The sequence below is a fragment of the Lathyrus oleraceus genome, chromosome 4 (genome assembly GCF_024323335.1).
Source record: "Lathyrus oleraceus cultivar Zhongwan6 chromosome 4, CAAS_Psat_ZW6_1.0, whole genome shotgun sequence".
Lineage (NCBI taxonomy): Eukaryota > Viridiplantae > Streptophyta > Magnoliopsida > Fabales > Fabaceae > Lathyrus > Lathyrus oleraceus.
The window spans coordinates 338,936,294-338,947,875 of NC_066582.1; the positions used below are offsets into that span (position 1 = coordinate 338,936,294).

The 11,582-nt window shown below is 39.6% G+C and overlaps 1 non-coding gene across 1 annotated transcript; it reads right to left on the minus strand.

Annotated features, from left to right (window-relative positions):
* Positions 1-9,314: 9,314 nt before the first annotated feature.
* On the minus strand, positions 9,315-9,421 carry LOC127077142 (small nucleolar RNA R71). Its single transcript, XR_007787116.1, has one exon. It is a non-coding gene; the product is annotated as a small nucleolar RNA R71 (small nucleolar RNA).
* Between the last annotated feature and the right edge of the window lie 2,161 nt (positions 9,422-11,582).

An 11,582-nucleotide genomic window follows, 5' to 3' on the forward strand; every position in this document is an offset into this window, starting at 1 on the left:
AAATGAAAACCACTGACTCCTCCCTTCTGACACATATTAGCCTTCAAGACTGATTCCCCCAAATATGTGGTTGAAGCAACCATGCTGAGATCGGGCAGAAACTCGGAACTGTAGAATAACAATTGCGGCTTGATAGGAATTCTGAGAAAACTAGCAACCTCCTCCAAAGTAGGGACCATAATATAATCTGGGAACGTGAAACACCTCAACAGAGGGTCATAGAACTGCAACAATGTAAAGAGAGCATCATGTTGATCTTTGGAAAGAACCGTGACGAAACTTAGAATCAAACCGTAATCCTTTCGGAATCCTTCTAGAGAATCATGATCCATCAACTTCATCAGCTGTTGAATAGGCTCCAAACCGACCACAGGAAACTTGTAGGCGACATGTCTCTTTCTGCCAATATCCATTTTAGGAGAACCAGAGAAACCCGACCGAAATCAAGAGGAAGATGTAAACCCCTAGGAATAGATAAACATGTGTTAAATGATATGAATGCAAATGATGTGATGCAATGCAGTGACATGCAAATCAAGGTTGCTGTATCTGCTTGAATATCTGTTGGATCGCACTGTCTGAAGAGAAACCCACCGAGGAATATAATACAAGATCAGAACTCTGCTCCAGAAAACCGGGTTGGTTGGAGGTTAAGGTTTCCTGAATTTAGCCCGCCCCTCACTGGTAGGTTCTAAGAACAGAAGTTTGTCAACTTCGGCCCTTTAGTCGAGAATAATACGTTTACCACTGAAGGTTTGACATTATTATGGGATAAAAGACCTCCACTGACTCCCCTCAACAGGACATCCTAATAGCAAGTTCCCAGTCTCGGGGTCCTCGGATTGATCAGCGAGAATGCACCCACCAGAGCTAACATAAACGCGTCTCGGAGGAGAGGCCTCGACTGAGTTCTCAGGAAATGGTCACCAGAGTCGACGATTTCTAGAGGAACATCATGTCGTTATGGAACACCCATAGGACAAAATACATCCAAAAGAAACCTCGTGTGGGTGTGGGTCTTCATGAACGACTTAACGTAGCAACACGCCACGCAAGCCTCATGACTATCCACTCTACAACCTGTGTGTACACTCAAGCCTGGGTAATGGGCTTATCTCTCATAGAACATTCCATCCCAACAAACAAACAAACCAACAGCAGAGCCAACAGATACAACCATGATATGTACACAATGCAATAAAGCAGGTAAATGCTGAAAAATGAATAACTGTACAAAAGAATGAACACCCAATAAACAAACAACCTACAAAAGCTAGGAGGGACTCGCTTAGGGAAACCAGGGTCCCCAGCAGAGTCGCCAGCTATCGTAGCCTAAAAAATATAGTATGCGAAAAAACAACCGGCGAGAAAAGAAATGACAGAAGATTCGCCACCGTACGTTATTTATCCCAAAGGAGGGAAAGGAAACGCTCGAAGTAAACCTGAAAAAAGGAAAGGAAAAGACAAGGTCTCGCAACCAAATCTTGGGTTCGGGAGTCGATTATGCGAAGAGAAGGTATTAGCACCCCTACGCATCCGTAGTACTCTATGGGATCCACTCTCGTTGTTCTTGTCTAAAGGGTGTGGGTTTATCTAGTGTACTATTTACTAAAAGAAGGGTCAAAAGAAAATGACTCGCACGGATGTCGCATCCACTGCATACGTATCTCATCTGAATATGAGAATCAAAGTCTTCGTAGCTCGGCTACCTATGGGTTAAAGAGGAGTGTGCTCGCTAAGACATCGCATCTTATGCCTACGTATCTCATCTGGAATGAGAATCAGAGCAAACCGTAGTTCGGCTAACCTATTTTGTTTGTTTTTGTGTTTTTTAGATGAACGACGTTACTACGCAATCTACCGGATGCTCGACCTTTGGAGACTTACTCGCCTGTAGTAGAAGGAGTTAACGGGTTCTTAAAAGAAGAAAAATCAATGAGTTTGTTTGTGTTTTAGGAATGCTCAAAAAAGGAAGTCCTAGACGAAGGAACCGTGCTACCTTAATTGACATGCAGACGAGAGACTATACGAAGCCTAGCAATCCTATGGGGAGACGATCACACCATACAAAACAAACATGCATAAAGTAAACACGCCAACAAGGGGGCTCAAACATACGTGGGTAGGGCTTTAGTCAAGAGGGGTCATATCAACCTCGACAAACAAGCCATGGAAAGGTAATCAAACGGGCTCTTAACCACTGACACTGAACGTCAGGGTGAGCAGATCAGAAGGGTAATGAGGATAAGACCTCATAGCTCTTAACCCTGGACAGGGTGAGCTCATGACAAAAAGTGGGGATTCAGAAAGGTGGAACCCTCTCCACTGACTGACCGGACAAAAGATCTTGGGCTTTTGTTCTGAAGCATCGACACGTAGTGCGAGCATAAAGAACGAAACACTGAATAACAGAGGATTGACTACTAATCCCTTTTATCCGTCAATTGCCTCTTCATGGAGGTCTTCAGCACTGGTGCCTCTCCTTGGAGGTCTTTGGGCACAAAAGTAAACAAACAGAAGAAAACATTGCCTCCTATTAAGGTCTTCCAGCTAAGAAAGCGATAACATGCGGGAAAGATAAAGGGATCAAGAGATCTACCACACGGATAAAAATCTGAAGTAATAACGGCTAAAGAAGCAAGAAACCCAGAGATCTCTCAAGCTGCCACCATCAAAGAAAGAAAGTCAATACAGGTAATCGGAATAAATCTCCAAATGGTATCCCACAAATAAAGTGGAATGCCAAGCAAGCTATCTTTTCGAGAGTCATGTGAGCCCTCACAAAAACTCAACAAACAGGTTAGAGAAAAAAGATAGGGCGCAATCAAGAGTTGCACCAAACAAAGGAAATATGCCAACAAAGCGTCAGGTAAACAGTGCACGGAGGCAAGAGAATGCATGTCATAACAATCACCAAACAGATTAAAGAACAAAAAGCAACTTCTGTCACGCTCACTACTGCCTCGCCTAGCGAAGGCTTAGCGAAGACTCGCTACAGGCTCGCCTAGCGACGGTGCTAGCGAACGCCTGCGGGTTCTGGGTTCTTCTGTGATAACAGTGCGGTTTCAGGAACCCCAAACCCTGTGGCACACATTTCAGAAATTAAACGATTAAACATTCAAGGCGTTGTTTTACACATTCATGCATATTTACCCGTGGGCAAAACCGAACGATACCCACTCTTCCAAATTCACCACAATATCTCATACATTTAGAAATTTCAAATTGAAAGCCTAAAGTAGGGCAAACCTGATTGGAGAGATCGAATGAAATTGAATTGCCCGGTTGGGTTTGCAGAGCAATCTCAGGGTTTATATGAGGTAGAATAGGTTCTTTGCAGATGAGTTCCCTTCAGTCTCTGGAGGCTGCTCTGAATTCTGTTAGCTCTTCTCTCTTTGTTCTCTCTAGGGTTAAGTCAGGTCTCCCTTTTTTTGGAGATGGAAGTCTAGAATTTATAACCTGATTTTCGTGGCTTTGTGGGCTCAAATGAGAGAGGTCCAAGTCCAAGATTTTCTGTTATATTTAGAAAACGCGTGGGCTTCGCCTAGCGAAGGATTTACTCGCCTAGCGAGCATGACAATTCAGATTCGCTTAGCGAACCATGCCGCTCGCCTAGCGAGCATGACAGCTCATGAACAAACTTTTGCCCCTTCAAGATTGGCGTTTTGAATGATGAATAGACCCCATTTGAACATGTTGGAAGTAACTCAAGTCATTCCCTTGTGTTGACTGATCATCTAAATAGAACCCACAAAGTGTCTTGGATGATATTCAAGCTTCTTGGATCTGATTCTGATTGATATGATGTGATGCAATATGAAATGTTAAATGACCTAAAAACGAATGCATGAATGAGGGGGGGGGGGGGGAATTTGAGGTGCTACACTATGCATAACTTTTTTTTACCCCCTAGAGTCTCTATCTCCCCAGTGAGTTTTCCTTACGGAATGCATTATACTTTTGCGGATATTCAGTCTCTCTGATTTCTTTTCCTTTGTGGCAACATTTCCCCATGGAGAATTTGCTTTTACATTTATATCATACGCATCATGAGGTCTCTTAGGGACCAAATTTTGTTTCTATATGTTGTTATTTAAGCCCATTCTACTGAGTCAACACGAAGATTTTAACCTTCACCTCCTCAGTTAGAATGTCCTTAAATAGGGGCAGCTGTAAGACCCCGATTTTGACCCTAAGATCCCTTATGCAATTTCATCATATGCACTAGTATTGGGATCACATCTTGGCATCCTCCTTACCCCCTTTCATTTGGTTTATTTTGGGAGAGATCACCAAGCACCATGTGATTGTATCATACTTGTACGTTTTTCATTTTACTAGCCAAAATACCAAAAATATGTCTTTGTATTTGCCTAACTCTTTTGTAGGTAGGGCATGGTCCCCATTGGTCTATCAAGTTCATATCTAGGGTTTAAGACCCTCATTGCTAAGAGCACAACCAATGAATGATCCATAATGTCTCTAAGCATCATATATGAGTCCCAATGATCTCTACATGCCATTTTGATCAAGTTTTCTTCAAAAGTTTGGAGTTGGTTTGCCTTGGAAACCTTAGGTTGTCTAGGTATCTTGAGTAACTTCTTCAACAAGCTTCCTCATTAATTGATCAAATTTCTCAAGGGACACTTAAAAATTCATCATCTTATGCATATATGGTCTACCATGATCCTAAAAAGTCAAGAGAATTGCAAGTTAGCAAGTTGGTTGATGGTGGTTGGCTAGATAAATTCATCTGATCAAAACCGGGTCTCCCTAGACCCTATCTCCTATACTTTTCACCATATGAAAATGATTCAAAAATAAAGTTTACTCTAAATGACATTCCAAACAACTTTCATGTTTAAGTCTAGAGCTAATTTTGCTTGGAAAGTCATTTTCTATGTTGAAACATTATAGGTCATTTTGCCTAAACCCTAATTTGAAAGTCAACTTCCCAAGGCCATAACTTGCTCAATTTTTATGATATGAAATATTTCCAAGTTTCACAATACAATTAAAGATGTCTACTTCAACTTTTATGTTTGGAGTAAAAGCTAAATCAACTTTTATGAGCATGTGATATGAGGATACATTATAGGTCATTTTGGACCAATATCATTGAACAAGTGATTTTCCTCAACTTCAAAAATGCATAACTCTCTCATTCTAAATCAAAATGATGTCAAATTGGTGACAATTTTGAAGGTATTTGAAATAGATACAACTTTGATGAAGACACTTTTCTCATTTGGAGCTCACATAAAAAGTTTAGTAAGGTGGAACATTGAGGCATATGGCTTGACACTTAGAAATTTTTTCAACATGTAGAAATTTCCAAAATTCCACCTAAACATTCACCTTGATCCAAGTTCCAAATGGAAAAGTGTTCAACATAAGAGTTGTTCCTCTTGATCCAAGCTTTCCAAAAAGTCCTAATTCATTCAATTTGAACCAAGTTTTCTAGGGCTGCGCATGGTTTTAATAGGCCTACATCATTGGTGGAAATCAAAGTTCAAATGATCACATAACATTGCCTTGCCATTCAAGCTTCATTCTACCATCAGATGCATTTGGACCTAATTGGATTGCTTCATAGGCCTGTACACGCCCATGCAGGCATGCATCATGCAATTGCCAAAATTGGAAACATTTTCAAGTGTGCAAATAACACTTCCAAATGCTATAAATATGGACCCTCTGAGCTCATTTGGGAGGATCTTTACGCGCCAACTTTACCCCCTCTCTTCAAACCCTCATAATTCAAAGGAAAACCTGATAATTTTCATTTGAAAATTGAGTTTGAATCTCACTGTTTAGAGATTCAAAAACTCCAGGATCCAAAGCTTCTTTCCATTCCTAATCCACTTCTGCAAGTCATTGGAGAAAGATCAAACAAGAATTGAAGCAAGGAAGAGCAAGTTCTGCACAACATTGAAGAATTTAGGCAACACTCCCTATGCAAAGGACTTGGCCAATGCCAACTTTCATGTAACCAAGTGCTTGTAATCTAAAACTTCATCTGATACATCATTGAAGATCCATTTGAGTTCATCTGCAACATGATCATTATGAAGCTGTTACTTTGAACCTGTGACTTATGGCATTGTGGAATTCACCTGCTACACGGGCAAATTTGAAGAAGATCATGGAGTTGCTAAGCTTGGATGTGGCTATCTTTATTTGATGCCTTGTTCTTCAAGTTGATATTGTGTGCATCGTTCGTTGCTTAATTCTAATGTCCAAGGGAATTTGGCTTTCTATATGACATTCTTGTCTATTGGATTGCAACCCATTGGTCAGATCTTTTCAACTCTTAACTTTTAAATTTATGCTTAGGATTAGTCTCTTCATCTCCTCCTGACTTCTTTAATTTCAAAATCTCTCCCTCCTTTTAAAAAAAAACTTCTTTGTTTGTACTTGTATTTTTCTAAAACTTTGACCACTTTTGCAAACTAAAAACTTTGGCCTTATGCCATTGCATTTTCAAACTTCTTTTCTTAAATAAACATGTAAATAAATTTAACTATACTTGACTTAAAGATTTCAAAAAGTCAAAAAGAACTAACTCATTCAAACCATTTTTAGGCCTTTGTGCCTTTCAAACTTAAATTTTTGTTAAAAGCAATGCATCCACTTTGAAATTTATATCACGAACTACGTGGTTTTGATCCCTCATTTTTATGTTGGTACGTAGGCACAAGTTCGAAGGTCTTGTCAAAAACAAAAATATAATTTAATGAATTCTTTTCTCATTCCCCCATTCTGTTTGATTGCAAACATCATTTGTACAAAACACATATGCACACTAGAAAGGGCTCCCTAGGAGTACCTAGGACACTTTGGGTGCCAACACCTTCCCTCTGTGTAACCAACCCCCTTACCTGTAATCTCTGACATTTTATTAGTTTTGATTTGAAAGCTTCTTATTTTTGGGTTTTGTCCATACTTTCCCCTTTCCCTTGGAAACAATAAAAGTGCGGTGGCGACTCTTGTTATTTGATATCTTGCTTATTGATAACACTAAAATTTACCGTATTTTCGACTCCGATTTCACATGCATTCTAGTTGTTTTATTGTTATTTTGTTGTGTTATTGCTATGTTTTCCTTTGTTTTTAGGATTTTACTTTAATCGGAGCCCCGATCGAGAAAAGGAGCGAAAAAGAGCCAAAAACCCTAAAATTCAGAATTTTGTACTTGTGGCCTACCCCATGGCTGTCGCCATAGGCCCTGCCATGACGTGTCCAAGCTCAACTTCCCTCAACTTCCACGTTCCCTACTACTTCCACTAAGGCGCCTCATTTTGTGCTTGTGGCGGGCGCCATGGCCTTATGGCGGGCGCCACAAGAGGAAAGTTTTTCCCTCCCATTTTCAAGTTGAAGGGCATCCTTGTCATTTCCATCTTTTTACTTGCTTATAAATAGAAACTCGAAATCACTTTTACAATCATCCAAAATTAGAACAAAGGCAAACTCAGAAGCAACTTTGTTTCACTTAGGCATATATTCAGTATTTTAAAGTGGTAATCGCTTTGCATTGGAGTGTTACCACAATTGTGTAATCAAGTCAGTGATAGAGTCTGTAATCGAGTTTGGAGCACTTTGGAAGGAAGTTAATCCTGCCGCCATTTTCATTTCCGCTTTGCAATTTATTCAACCCTCCGATTGGAGCAGGTTTTTATTACTTGTCTTTATCTTATTTATTTTCTCGCACTCGCTTTAAATTATTTATTTTCCTGCACTCGCTTTACTTTATTTATTTCTCGCACTCGCTTTACTTTATTTATTTCTCGCACTCGCTTTAAATTATTTATTTTCCCGCACTAGCTTTACTTAATTTATTTCTCGCACTCGCTTTAAATTATTTATTTCCTCGCACTCGCTTTACTTTATTTATTTCTCGCACTCACACTACTTTTATTTACTTTCCGCACTCGCACTACTTTTATTTATTTTAATGCACTTTTACTTTACCATGTCTAGCTAAATTTATAAGGTTAGAATGTAAGGATCATAATTGAACCAATAATCCGTACAATTGTTCGTTGAAACACTTAAGGGCTATTTTAACTTTCAACTTAAGTTTTCCCGCACTTCAATTCCGTTGGGTAAGATCGAAAGTCGTCCAACGTCTATTTAAACTTAATTGTTTTTAACTATTTCAAAAACAGCGAAAGCGCTTTGTTTAGTTCATTAGGAGATTTTAACATTAAGAAGAAAAGAGATTTTAAAACTATTTTTGGACGCGTTTATAAGTTTAGAGTCTGGTTCGTAAGAACCTCTTTTGGTTAAGAAATCCAGGTTATAATACTTTTCAACTTAGTCAAGATACTATATTTCTTAAAAATAGGTTTACTACTCTAACGCAATGCGCGCCGTTTTATAAGTGACAATAAGAGGGTTTGATTAGGGAGTACAACTCGGTTCTGAATACGCGAAAGCGACAGTTCCTGTTAAATTAGTTCTTTTCAAAGTAGAAAACATTGCCCATAAGTAGCTCTACTAGCAAGTACTTGTATTATTAATTGATTACGTGAATTACATTCGACACTGTCTTTATTAATTAATCTTTATTCAACACTTTACTTTTCATTGCACACTCCAAAAACACTTATTTTGATTGCCTTTGATAAACACCATAACGACAGATAACGATAAATTGACACTTGATCTCTGTGGATTCGATAATCTTTTATATTACTCTGACGCGTTCGTATACTTGCGAAACACCGCATCAAGTTTTTGACGCGGTTGCCGGGGACCAATTTCGTCAAATTTCATTTTCCTGTTGTTATATCGTTTAGACTTAGGCTATTTCCCGCCGGTCAATGCGAAGAACTCGCAGCACCGGAAGTTTAAGCTTAGTATACCCTCTGGCAGAACCTGAACGTTACGCCCGCGCACGTTTATTCTTTCATAGAATTAAGAGAGCTATGGCCGAAGATCAAAACCAAAGACCTCTTAAGGATTTCGCTCAACCATCTAATGAAGAACCTAGTTCTAGTATAGTAAACCCAACCATCCCGGCTAATAATTTCGAACTTAAACCATCCCTGTTGCAACTAGTGCAACAGAGACAATTCGCAGGTCTCGCTACCGAGAACCCTAACCAACATTTAAAAATATTTCTTCAATTAGCAGACACATTTAAAACCAATGGAGCTTCTCCTGAGGCAATACATTTAAGATTATTTCCTTTTTCCCTCAGAGATAAAGCCCTATCAAGGTTAGATTCCCTTCCACCCAATTCCATTACGACTTGGGATAACCTTAGAAGAGTTTTTCTTGCTAGATACTTTCCCCCGAGTAAGACCGCCGTTCTTCGAAACCATATAACTAGATTTACCCAAAACCAAGGAGAATCGTTGTTCGAAGCTTGGGAGAGATATAAAGAGTTGTTACGAGCATGCCCACATAATGGTTTAGAAAATTGGTTAATCATTCAAACCTTCTATAATGGACTTCATTACAACACAAAGATGACCATCGACGCTGCCGCAGGCGGTGCTCTGATGAACAAACCTTATCTTGAAGCTAGTGCCCTCATCGAAGATATGGCTCAAAACCATCAATCATGGGGAGTCGAACGAGCGACAATTGAGAAGAAGGAAGCCCAAGGAGGAGTGCATGAACTAAGCTCTATAGACATGATGCTAGCTAAAATGGACGCATTAGCCCTTAAGGTCGAGCATATGTGCATAAACCCGAATACTGTAGCCGCAGTTTCGTCGGATTGTGAGATATGTGGGACCAAAGGACATCAATCCGCAGAATGCAGTCTATTAAACGAAACCCACTCTGAGCAAGTGAACTACACCCAAGGGAACCCATATTCGAATACCTATAACCCTGGATGGAGGAATCACCCGAACTTCTCCTATAAAAACAATAACCCTATTCAAAATAATGCACCTCCGAGACCTAGTTATCAAGCCCCAAGATCAAATCAACCTATGCAACCTGTACCACCAAAGCCGAGCCTTGAGAAAATTATGGAAAATTTTATCACCGCTCAAACCCAACAAAACAAGGAGTTCATGAACCAAAACATTCATGTTAACGAATTGATTACTCAGTTAGGAACCAATGTTGACCAAATAGTTACTCATACCAAGATGCTTGAAACCCAGATCTCTCAGGTAGCTTTAAACCAAGCCCCTCAGACTACACCTGGAGGACAATTCCCTGGACAACCTCAACAAAATCCGAGAGGACAAGCCAATGCCATTACCCTACGAAGTGGGAACGCTTACGATGAGCCACCAAACCCTAGATTGAGTGAACCCGAAACTTCTAAGGAATGTACCAAAGCCCCGGGCGAAGTAAAGGAACCAGAGGAATCTGAAAACCAGGAAGGTCGAGAAAAAGGAGAAGAACCTAAAGATAAAACTTACGTACCACCCCCGCCATATAAACCACCTATACCATATCCGCAAAGACTCAAACAAACCCAGATCAATAAACAGTATCAAAAATTTATTAAAGTTATAGAAAAACTTCATGTAGAAATCCCTTTCACAGAAGCCATCACCCAAATACCTTCTTATGCAAAGTTTCTCAAAGACATCCTTACCAACAAACGTAGACTTGACGATCCGAAGCCTTTGGAATGTAATGCTATTTCCGAGGACAAATTAGCAAAGAAAGATAAAGATCCTGGAAATTTCTCCATTCCTTGCCTTTTGGGTAATCATGTCATCGAAAAAGCTTTTCTAGACTTAGGAGCTAGTGTGAGCCTAATGCCTTTAGCAGTTTGTGAGAGGTTAAACTTAGGAGAATTACAACCCACTAAGATGTCACTTCAGTTAGCCGATAGATCTGTTAAGTATCCGATAGGCAGCTTAGAAGATGTTCCTGTTAGGATAGGTCAGTTATTTATCCCTACTGATTTTGTTGTCATGGACATCAAAGAGGACAATGATATACCAATCCTTCTAGGTAGACCATTCTTATCGACTGCAGGAGCCATAATAGATGTCAACAAAGGAAAATTGACATTTGAGGTAGGTGACGAGAAAATAGAATTTATACTTTCGAAATTTCTTATGGCACCTATGATGGGAGACTCATGTTATGCCTTAGATATCATTGATGAATGTGTTAGAGAATTAGAACAAAAAGAAATTATAAAAACAATTAAGTTACCATCAACTCTCATAAGGGAAGATGATGACTTTAAGAAACCTTACATCGATAATAACCTTTACGAATGTTTGTCCCTTACCCCAGATCCTATGCCATGCCCTAAGAAACCAACCTTGGAACTTAAGGATCTGCCTAAGAACCTGAGATATGAGTTCCTCGATGAAAAGATGAACCGTCCAATTATAGTCAGTGCTACCTTGAGCCAAAAGGAAACGAACCAACTTTTAGACGTTTTACGAAGATATCCCTCATCCTTAGGATATAATATCTCTGACCTGAAAGGTATAAGCCCATCCGTATGCATGCATCGGATTTCACTCGAAGAAGATTCAAAACCCTCCAGAGAACATCAGAGAAGAATAAACCCTATAATGAGTGATGTTGTTAAAAAAGAAGTTCTTAAGTTACTTGAGGCAGGTATCATCTATCAGATCTCGGAT